The following is a 12,287-nucleotide window of genomic DNA, read 5'->3' on the forward strand; positions in this document are numbered from 1 at the left end:
AGGCACCAATAATTTCTGATTACTGGACAGACACCTTGAGGGCCGGTCACTCGAACAAAATGAAATAAAAATCTCTTTTTTTATTAGTTTAAGGTTTATTTTAGAATCCAGTCATGGGCAGATTTGGATGGTTTCTGCGGGCTGGATTTAGCCCGCAGGCCGCCAGTTGATAATCACTGCTCTTCTGTATGAGTCCACTGACGTTCTCTGGTCCTTGAACCTTTTTTTTTTTTTCTGTTCCTAATTTAGGTTTGAAACTGCGGGAGCTCAGCAACAGCCAGTAAAGAACAAGTGTTGAAGAAGATTGTCTCCACCAACACATTCCTGAAGACCTGCTGACCCCTGGAGGTCAAGAGGTAAGAACAGGAGAACGTTCCACTCTCACGTGATCTCACGCTGACAACAGAGGCACCGACGCTGATCCACACTACACAAACACTGTCAGAAACTACACTCACACAATCGAGTGTGTATTATGTATATACAGTATGTGTTTTTATATATGTGTATATATGTATACTGTATATAAGTTTATATGTATAAATATATTTATATGTATGTTTATGTGTCAATTTGCTAACGCTATCGAATGGTCATTTTTATAATATATTGTCTTGTATAGTAAACGTGAATATACTACTAGTTACCAGCAGAGGGCAGCCTTATGTCTAATCCTACTCCTACCCCAGTCTTTGACTCTGAGACTCCTTTCATACCAGGCTTTATTGCCCACCCCTACATTAGTTCCCCCTTTATGGTCAAAACATGGACCAATGAAAATGCCCAGTACTCCAGTGAATACTTTTATGTGTTTTGAAGTTATGGCTCAGGTTCATGTACTTGTAATGAAAATGTTTTTTTCAGGAGATTATGTGATGTTGGTATTGTAAAGCTGGTATCATGTAGTTTTATTTCAGATGTGATGGTGAAACATATTACACTTTAATATATACATTTAAGTCGACAGTGGTTCTCAAACAATGGTTTGCGTACCCTCAGTTGTACTAAGTCAAAAGCTGTCAAATACTATTTCAGATTGATTGATGTTCCAGTTGTAGTGATGCTTCATTGTACAGTCACACTGGCTGTCAAGTCATATTGTTATTAGGAGTATATAGTATGATCTACTCCATGTACTGTACTTGGCTGAACATGGTAAAGCTGCACTGCAGTACTTTAATCTGGGCAGTACTTGCAGGGTTGAGCGCAGTATTTCTGGCAGTGGTCGGAGGTGTTGAAGTTCCAGAACAACTGTATCAGAGTATGTTTTCCGTGCTTTTCTTATAGTCAACACTCATCAGGTCTTTGTAGTACCTGTCCTCTGGGTTGTCCCCCCCGTCCCGTCCCCCCCGTCCCCCCTCTGTGTTTTCCTGCATGTCAGACAATGGCAGCTTTTGTCGGCACGCACCATTCATATTCGCCTTCTTTAGTCACGCTCTTTCTTAATCAGTCTTCAAACAAAAGAAAGCACCGCCGCCGCCTCCGCCGCCACTGCAGCAGCAGCAGCAGCAGTAGCACCCACACCCCTGGGGCAAAAATGAGAGATGCCCCCCACCCCCCTCCCGCCCCTCCGTCTGCACTGCTGCCCCTCCTTTGGCTACAACCCTCACTCCTGTCTCTGAGGCACTGCTGAGATGAAAGGGAATCTGCAATGTGCCGCCTTCGACTGTGAAGTGTGTGGAGTGTTATTAGGGGAAGTTTACAGGCCTCGTCTGCGTCGCTAACACACTGGCTAACACACTGGCTAACACACTGGCTAACACACTGGCTAACGCACTGGCTAACACCAGCCTGCTGTTAACAGTCAGTGTACGGACCTGGTGCTGAGGAGACTCCAGTATCTGCAGCTAGAACTTTGCTAAAATATTCTAAATTCTACTTGTTGTCAAACATGAAGTCACAACAGTTGGACAATGGCCCCTTTTAATTGTGTGTGTGTGTGTTTAAGAAATCCAGTAGAGGGCGGTAAAGACCATTGAAAGACACTACTCTACATTGTTTAACTCACTTGTGGTTTTTGTGGTAATGTCAGAGTGGAGCCGTTCAAGGCCAAAGTGGGTTATTTTAGTCCACAGGAATGACCCAGATTATACAGCAGGGAGCGGGAGGGGGGGCAGATTAGGATTAGGAGAGTAAAATCATATAATAATAATAACATCAGAAATGTTTGGTAATGATAGATCAGTAAGGAATGTTCATGTTTTCTCACAGACACCGTGGCCTCAGTTCACCTGCTGCTCTGTGTTCCAGATCTGAATGTTACCCTCAGGGGTTTGAGCTGTTTTTTCTCCTCTGACATTTTTCAGATACTTGTGACCTTCAGCAGGTTATCCAGGAAATGTCTACATGCTTCGATAAACTGTGATCCTGCAGTTTGTAGCTCTATATTGATTTAAGGTGTACCTAAAAAAGTGGTCCAGATCCAGTCTGGGTCCAGTCTGTAGACTGACAGAGCCTGTGGTCGTGGTTTGTTGACCAGTTGTATGATGTGACAAACACATTCAGCCAATGGTCATGTGACTGTTGATGTGTGAGTGAGGGCAGGCTCAGTGTGTGTGTGTGTGATTCATGTTGTTGCTGATATGCTCGACATGTCAGCTGATCTACTTGTTGTTCACCCAGACGTTACTTGATATTTTTGAGTTCAGGAAGAAAAGAAAAACATCAGGATGGAAAGTAAACATCTCTACTAAGATGTTCTTCCTGTTAAAAATAAGTTTGGGTGTATGTTGGCTAATGTTTAGCTATGTTTACTTTAGCTAAATCTGCCTTAATGATGTCTACACATTGGTTTAGCTGTGTCTACGTTCACTTTGATGTTTGGCTAACATTCATTCATTCATTATATTTTAATCTATAAGCTATATCTGGGCTAGCTTTGAGCTATTTATGGACTAGCCATTTGTTTTAAGTGTTTCTAGGCTAACTTTTGACTTTGGTTAGCCCAGTTTCCCCCAGGATTAAACAGTGACTAACCTATAGAAGCTAACTTCTGGCTATATGTGTGCTAACTTTAAATGTGAAAGCTCTAATTTTAAGTTTGATTTTTTTTAGAGCTATCTTGTATTCCTTGTGTTAGCTCTAGTTGATTTTCTGTATTTTAGGTCAACTGAGGGTAAAACTGAGGCGACACAGAGGCTAAAGTTTGAAGTAGCTGGTGTGGTTTTTGGCAGGACCACTAACATCTTTTTCATTTTCATCTGTCTTCTGGCCTGCTGTATATTTAGTTGAATTAGTTCCCATCTGTAGACCACCCACCAGGAGCTAGCCCCTTAAAACCACTGCATGCGTTCTATATCCTTTACATTCTGCTTTCATTATAACAAGAGCCATAGCTGTTTATTTGTGTTTAAATGGTCTCGTCAAGTCTGTCCCGCTGACAGTAAACTGCACAGTTTTAACCCATAAATCCTTCAGGCTGTTGAATTTACACTACGGAAAAATACAGCATATATTTATTGGACTAATAAAAAGAGAAATTATAATTTAAATGATGTCTGTAGTTTGTGTTGTGTGTGTATGTTACACACCATTAGTCATTTTGATCACAGCAGCTTCATCTCAATATGCAGTTTTGTGTGTACGTCTGTTCGTACAGACGCAGTGTGTGGATCCAAAACAGGAGCTCACAGAGAGTCGATGACAAATGGAGGAAAAAGATTAGATTAAAAATCAGTTTCAGCCTTTTCATCTTTTTCATATTAGTTAATATAAATGTGATTTTTTTTTAAATAAAATGCGGTTTGGTTATAACTAAATAAAATATAATTTTAACAGAATCATCATATATTGATTTTGGTCATCGAGCAGATACTCAAATAGTGACAAATAGTGACTGCTGCCAGCAGGGGTCACCGCAACAGGCAGCAAGCAGTTATATTTAATAATGTCATTTAACATTAAATTTGAGGATATGTTGGAAATTACAGGTGTGAAGATGATGGTCTGAGTGGAGGGGGTTAGTGGACATGGTCATGTTCCCACTAGAATGTCAGAGACTCAATTCCAGGATCACTTTTTTTTTTTTTTTAACTTACCGTCACATAGTTTTTTTAAAATTTTTAACTTACTGTCACATAGTTTTTTAAAATTCTTGGTGGGAATCAGACATTTCAGAGTTGGACCAGGTGCAGATCCTCTGAGGTGTAGTTCCTGGTTGGACTGTTTCTTCACTTCAGGTGTTTACTGCAGGGCTGGATACCTGAATGGAGAGCCGTTACAGCCTGTGAAACTATGCAGGTCAATTCCCCTCCTGACCCACTTACAGGGTGTTGGTTTCACCTGAGTGGAGGTGTGAATGTGGGCTTCTTCAGAGCCACCTGACGGCTTGTTGTGTGTTCTGAAGGTTCTTCTGACAGGGGCTCTCAAACCTCTGACTGGCTGACCCCTAGTGTTTATTAAAATGACTCTCTGTTCCAGTATTCAGCTGTTCAAAGTAGTACCTTAGAACTGTGGCTTTCAAACAAAGGCCCGCAGACCGTTTGTGGCCCGCGAGCTGCCTATTTATGAACCAAGAGCTGATGCATGAAGGAAAGCTGACTTCCTTTATTTTTTTTCCACTGTGTCTTTTGGTCAGCACATCTAAGTGGACTGTCATCTCCATGACAACGATATGCTGATAGGCTAGAACAGCAAGAACAGCAGTTATTTACTATGCTACACTTATGGATACTTTGCCAGTACATACAGTAGAGTATAAGGCAGTAGGAGAACATTCCAGTATCTGGGCCTGTGGCTGAACCAACTACTGTATCATTAATGGACAAATGTTGCGTTCATGTGTAATTCCATCACCATGTCCCCACCCTTCACTTTTTCAAAAATGTCTTTATGGATCTTTAAGATTTGTATTTCACAGAAAAACTCCAAATGGTGATCTTTCTGTTGTAAGGCAAGTGCATTCTCAACTTCTTCCACCGTGTGGCCCCAAAGCAGAAGGTTCCTGGTTCAGTTCCACTAATTTCCCAATCTCAGTCAAGTAGTATAAGAAAAGGAATTCAACGAGGGAAAAGTTACTCAGGTGGTGGTCGCTGCTCCGGCGACCCCTGGTGGTGGGATAAGTCAGAAGTGTTGTTCCGTCTAAGGATGTTTCACATCACTGATCCACTGTGTTGTTGCTGACCTTTGAGCACAGCTTGTAGACGATGATTTGAGAAAGCTGAACATTACCTAACAAACTACTCCCAGCTGGAGTCCCAAAAACCATCAAATTAAAACCTGTGTCCGCAGAGAAACCCGTTTGTGCTTTTGTTGTGTTGTCAGAGAAACCAGAACATTGCTCTGTTTTTCTTACCCATAAGTGCTTTTTATTAGCTAACAGCAGTTTGTCCGGGCAGCGACGTGTTATTGGAGAGAGTGAAGAAAGAAAGCCCCGAACGTTAGCGCAGTTGAACAGTTCAGTTGTACTCGGTGTTCTGATGGAAGGAGCTACGTGGGAATCTGTGTGTCATGAGGAAAGTGTTTTGCACTGCAGCTCTGAAAAAAAGGAGAAAAGTTCAGGGCACTCACTGTCAGCTACTCCCAACACATGGCTGTTATTTGTTGAACAGTCCTCCCTCCCTGTCTCCCTCCTTCCCTCCCTGTCTCCCTCCCTGTCTCCCCCCCTCCCCCCCCCCCCGCCCTCTCCCCCTGCCTCCCTCCCACCCTCCCTGTCTCCCTCCCTGTCTCCCCCCTCCCTGTCTCCCCCCTCCCTGTCTCCCCCCTCCCTGTCTCCCCCCTCCCTGTCTCCCCCCTCCCTGTCTCCCTCCCTGTCTCCCCCCTCCCTGTCTCCCCCCTCCCTGTCTCCCTCCCTGTCTCCCTCCCTGTCTCCCTCCTTCCCTCCCTGTCTCCCTCCCTGTCTCCCCCCTCCCTGTCTCCCTCCCTGTCTCCCCCCTCCCTGTCTCCCTCCCTGTCTCCCTCCCTGTCTCCCTCCCTGTCTCCCTCCCTGTCTCCCCCCCCCCCCCTCTCCCCCCCCCCCTCCCCCCCTCCCCCCCCCCCCGCCCTCTCCCCCTGCCTCCCTCCCACCCTCCCTGTCTCCCTCCCTGTCTCCCTCCCTGTCTCCCCCCTCCCTGTCTCCCCCCCTCCCTGTCTCCCCCCTCCCTGTCTCCCCCCTCCCTGTCTCCCTCCCTGTCTCCCCCCCTCCCTGTCTCCCCCCCTCCCTGTCTCCCCCCCTCCCCCCCCCCCCGCCCTCTCCCCCTGCCTCCCTCCCACCCTCCCTGTCTCCCTCCCTGTCTCCCTCCTTCCCTCCCTGTCTCCCTCCCTGTCTCCCCCCTCCCTGTCTCCCCCCCTCCCCCCCCCCCCCTCTCCCCCCCCCCCTCCCCCCCTCCCCCCCCCCCCCTCTCCCCCCCCCCCTCCCCCCCTCCCCCCCCCCCCGCCCTCTCCCCCTGCCTCCCTCCCACCCTCCCTGTCTCCCTCCCTGTCTCCCCCCCCCCCCCTCTCCCCCCCCCCCTCCCCCCCTCCCCCCCCCCCCCTCTCCCCCCCCCCCTCCCCCCCTCCCCCCCCCCCCGCCCTCTCCCCCTGCCTCCCTCCCACCCTCCCTGTCTCCCTCCCTGTCTCCCCCCTCCCTGTCTCCCCCCCTCCCTGTCTCCCCCCCTCCCTGTCTCCCCCCTCCCTGTCTCCCCCCCTCCCCCCCCCCCCGCCCTCTCCCCCTGCCTCCCTCCCACCCTCCCTGTCTCCCTCCCTGTCTCCCCCCCTCCCCCCCCCCCCGCCCTCTCCCCCTGCCTCCCTCCCACCCTCCCTGTCTCCCTCCCTGTCTCCCCCCCTCCCTGTCTCCCCCCCTCCCTGTCTCCCCCCTCCCTGTCTCCCCCCTCCCTGTCTCCCCCCTCCCTGTCTCCCCCCCTCCCCCCCCCCCCGCCCTCTCCCCCTGCCTCCCTCCCACCCTCCCTGTCTCCCTCCCTGTCTCCCCCCTCCCTGTCTCCCCCCCTCCCCCCCCCCCCGCCCTCTCCCCCTGCCTCCCTCCCACCCTCCCTGTCTCCCTCCCTGTCTCCCTCCCTGTCTCCCCCCCTCCCTGTCTCCCTCCCTGTCTCCCCCCCTCCCCCCCCCCCCGCCCTCTCCCCCTGCCTCCCTCCCACCCTCCCTGTCTCCCTCCCTGTCTCCCCCCTCCCTGTCTCCCTGCCCAGTCTTCCAGGGAAGAACATGAGCAGCGTCGAACAGCAGGACATTCTGTGTGTAGTGTGTGCGTCTGCAGGTGTGTGCATGTGCGCTGTGTTGTGCTCGGGGGAGAACGTGCCTCAGTACAGCTGAGTGGGAGTGACCCAGGCCTGACCGTCCCCCTTTCAGTCCACATGAAGCCGCACAGGCCCCGCCTGTGTCTCTGCGGACACGCCACAGGACGGCCCGCATGTGTTTGTGTGTCAGGGAGAGTGCACGTTTCACACGTGTGTCCACAGTGGAGCGGAGGTCGACGCGGCTCTAAGCTGCTTTGCGGGGCTTTGGCTGGCTGGATGCTCGCTCCAGACCCTCGGGGGCTGACGGCATAGCTGAGCAGTGGAGCATGGTGCCCAGGGTTTCACACAACAATGCAGGGTCAGAGGAAGCACACACAGAGGCACCGCGCTGAATGGTGACAAACACAGCTCTGGTCCAACGCTCACAGATACAGTGGTGGTAGCTGAAAGAAAACTGCACTGGTCCGTCCACCAAACCTGTTAATTATGATTAATTGAGATAAACCAATACTCCTTACTATGACAGAATATAGTTTTGTTTTTATTTGTGACTAATCCAAATGAATGGATTATTAATATGGAAAGAAATTCAACCAAAAATATGTAAAAGTAAAACTCTTTCACAAATTTTGATTACCCGTACGTCCAGGTCTTGCAATACCCTGTATGTATGTTACAAAAGGATTTTCAATGAATTTTTTTTCAGTTTTGTTTCTTCTTAGGCCATTAAATGCTTCTTTTATTACGAAAATATTGAACGTTTTTATATACCGCAAATAAATCCACAATACTAGAATCCATTTGAAATATTAAAAACCCACGATGCCCTGAGGGCACGACAGCCGAACTGTGATACAGCCACGGACGACTGTGTTTAGTTTCATAGAGTTGGTGGATTTCAGTGGTCACTGTGCGCGGTGGCGCCAGCTGGTGGACTGTTGTGTGTCTGTGCTCTCTGTTCTCCTCTGTGTCAGTTCATGGGGAACCAGGTTGAACTCTGCACTGACACAGTTTCTCGGTGTACTTTGGAGGAGGATAATTAATTGTGGTGCAGATGCACCGCTCATGCGCTCACACACACTCATGCGCGCGCAAACACAAACACACATGTTGCACGTGCATCCGCTTGGTAACAACCGCCTGTGGAGACCAGCGCATGGATCCTGCAGGACTTAATGTTCACCACTGTTGCTCTCCTGTCTCTCTCTCTCTCTCTCACACACACACACACACACACACACTCTCCCTCCCCACAGATTGGGTCCATGTTGAGAGCGGGACTATCAGGTTTCCTGTCTGTGTGCACAGTTTGTACTCACAGCTTCACCTTTGTTCCCACTCTGTCAGCACACAGGAGCGCCGCATCAGGGCGCTCTCTGAGGAGACACAAACCAAACCACCGGCTAACTCTGTCACCAGTAGATTTGGGGGTTGCCAGGCGATAATTATCATGGGGACTTGAAACAGCCTTTGTGTGCATTCGGCTGTAATTGTAGGCATACGAGGCGAACTCGCAGCCTTGAACCTCTGCTGGTGATTATTTTAAACGGGCGCTCTACTTTTGGCCCGCTGCGAGCTTCATTCATGATCTCATTCTGTTAAGAAAATGTATTATTGTTGCTGCTATGCATTTCTCCGTGTCGTGGAACCCCAGATGACCCTGCTGTGGCGCCAGTGTAGGCTGGGCACCGCGAAAGGAGGAAGAGGAGGGGGAGGAAGAAGGGGGGAAAAGGGAGGAGGGTGCCGAGCGAAACCGAGTGAATATTGGAGTGAATTTATGAAGCTCAGGGAGAGAAGTGACAGCCACATAATGCTGCAGTGTAGTCCTGTGCAACAGCAGGGAGGAAAATAAGTTTGTGTGTCTTCTGTGGGAGGAGGAGCCGCTCTGCTCTACAGAACACGGTTGTTTTTATGTAATGAGCCGGTGCTGGAGTTATTTAATGTTTGTGAGTAATCAGCTGCAGCAGCACAGAGGCCCGTGGTGTGTGTGTGTGTGTGTGTGTGTGTGCCTTTTTGAAATGTGATCTCCAACATGAGAGACGTCACACGGTGCAGCTTCTGGAATGTCCTGTATTCAGAGCACAAACGCAAACAGAGGCCAACTGTAATCTCTTATCTGGCCCCGTGTCACACTCTGTCCTGGAGTTTTGGTCAAATCGGCACATATCTGTCAGAAGTCACAGGGCTGACATTACTTTGGGTTTTATTTTTCACACATTTTGAAAGAAATGTGAAGCAGGAGTGTGATGGTGTTTTTACTTTTCATTTTTACACTGCAGAAAAACAAACAGAGAAGAAAAACAACAAGAAGAATCAGATAAAATAAATACAAAATAAAAAAATATTTATACCTTATAATTATCAATCAAAAATCCTTTTTTTGTGATTATCTAATCTAAGAACGTTTTTACTGTAACAAATGTGGTAACAAAGGAAAATGTTTATATAAATGTATATCATGGAAAAACAACTAAATAGATATGTAAGATTTGAAAATTACATTTTGTTGAATTTTGCAACAAAAAATAATTTAGAATTTACACAATATTAAGTTTATTAATATTTATTTTGTATGTTATTTTAAGCAGGCAGAGTTGCACTAGAGACTCTGTTGTTTTTTAAGTCCTGCCTTTCCAGAAATATTGACCATAAACAAACAAATACAAACCTGAATGTTCACCTTTCTAAAAGTCTTTGAACAAAAACAAAACCCTCCTCAGTGTACAGTTTCTCTTTGTTGACGTCAGAGGCAGCCGTGTTTGATTTACCACCCTTTCTCCACTAGGGGTAGTGTTCTGCAGGATCTCAAACACACACAGTCCTTGTTCATGTAAAAGCAGAGAGTCCACTGTAAGACATGATGCAATCAGAATGTAAGTGCACGTTCCTGCACATACATGTGCACACACACGTGTGTGTGTGTGTGTGTGGTTTTAGCAACACAAGCTGTAAAAATGTGTATTTGACAGTACAGGGAAACACCAGGTATTTAGGTGACTGAATACTTCATGGTCAGTTTGACGGTGTGTTCTGCTGATGGTCAGCTGACCTGACCTGATGTGCTGTGGTTCTGAGCAGCAGAGCTTCACATGTGAAGCTCTGCCACTGCACATGCAGTGAGTCCTCCCCCGTTACACAAGGCAATACGTGCAAGTGTGTGTGTGTGAGTGTGAGTGTGTGTGTACACGTGACCCACAGAGAAATGATTAATTAGCTCAACTCTACGAGACATTCTCAAACACAGAGCAGGGCCGTGTCTCCACGAGACCCAGCTCATCGTTGTGCTCCAGGACTCTGCCTGCTTTCGTAGACGGATCATTACATTTGTAACAGTCCAACACCCAGCTGCACCTCCTCAGCCCCTGCGGTTTTCCTCCTGATTTATATTTCATGTTCAAACCCTCACATCACTGAAGCTCTGGGGGTAATATCTGCAGATCTGCACTTTCTCAAGGCTGATTAGCGGCGAGCACCTGGGATATTAGCCTGCTGTAATGTAATTCATGCACCGCAGGATCAGGCCGTGGCCTACGTGACCTGTTGTTTATGCTAATGATCAAACAATAAGCCCCTCTATCTGCTGCCATTGCATAATAACAAAGATACTGCCTGGAGAGTTTGTGGCTGCAGGAGATCACGCACAGTAATGGGGGTGAGAAGGTCATGTGACCAAGCCCTGAGGTCAAATGTAGGTACTACACTCTGTGCAGCGACGTCGGAGAGCCAACCATAAAGTCTTCCTTTGTTGGAACTTCAGTCTGCAGGGAGAGGTGGGGGGGGGGGGGGGAAGGGGTGAGATGACGGTCTGCGGTGTGTGTTCACACACACCTACGTGCCATACTTTCCCTCCTGAGGCACGACTGTGGTCACCGTGGATATTAATACACCGCTCTGCCACCGAGTGTGCTCAGCACAGAAGTGAAAATATCTGACAGGCACTATTAATAGAGCCTGCAGGCGGACAGGCAGAATTCACAGCAACACCATGCAGGCTGTTCTGGAATCGTGTTCCACACAAGAACGCCTCGGTGGAAAGAAGACGACGACGCAGTGAAGCCCCGGGGACGGTGGCAACAACATTGCCCAGAGAAAGACTTTTTTTTTATAGATCACCGTCGGCCACCGTGGGTGCAGAGAGGCCGCACACGTGTGACTGTTAAAGCCAATGCACTTGTAATGTAATATTCATGCAGGTGTGCACTTCCAGCTGGCTCTGTGTCAGTCTGCTCTCCGTTTACACACATGTGCGAAGATGAGGGTTTTCACTGAGGGCACAGGCTGAAACAGTGACGCAACGACGGAGAGCCTGGAATCCAGGATCAGTCCTGGAACTGCTGTGAGGGATCAGTCCTTCCTGTTTAATCAAAAATAAACACAAAGACGTCGCACCACTGAGGTACCGCTCCGTCAGCTGGGTGACTGCTAACAGGTTTCTTTGGTTGGACTAAAGTGGTGGTCTTTTCATGTGGAAGTGGATCCTGGCTCTAAACCACAGACTCGTCTGTTTCTCAGTTCTGTTCAGAGGATGGAGAAGTCCAAGGGTCAAGGGTCAAAGCTGCTGCAGAACATGCATGACCTGTGGCCTCCTGGCCGATCAAACCTCCTCAGTAATCTGAGCAGATGTGGGCAGGAAAGAGTTACGAACAGTGAGATGATCAGATCGTTTCTAACCTAAATTTTGACAAATTATAAAAGTGAAAAGTCGTTCCTTAGTCGCTTTGCCTGACAAACATCATCAGCGAGTTAGACATTCTAGTATTTATTGCATTTTCAGAAACTGTCTCTGTACTAAACCTTTCATAATTTTACTAGAGCTCAACGGTAGCTTCTCAGTCAACATGAATTAAATATGACTCTCTCAGCAGCAGCAGCAGCAGCAGCAGCAGCACGAGAGGCTCAGAGTGTCCGAGGCCGGGTCAGGTGGGTGGATTGACCTTGGCTTAGGCGTCCAGTGTCATCCTGAGAGTCTGGACACAAACAGAGCAGGGACAGATGAATAATGAAAAGCCAACAGGCTGAACACTGACCTGTGTCACCTGTCTCATTATGCAAATCCCAGATAGAGCAGGGACACAAGGACAGAGGAGAGACACAGTTCCTCCTCCTGCTCCTCCTCCTCCTCTTCCTCCTCCTGCCCCCCCC

The sequence above is a fragment of the Cynoglossus semilaevis genome, chromosome 3 (assembly GCF_000523025.1).
Source record: "Cynoglossus semilaevis isolate Cse_v1.0 chromosome 3, Cse_v1.0, whole genome shotgun sequence".
Classification (NCBI taxonomy): Eukaryota; Metazoa; Chordata; class Actinopteri; order Pleuronectiformes; family Cynoglossidae; genus Cynoglossus; species Cynoglossus semilaevis.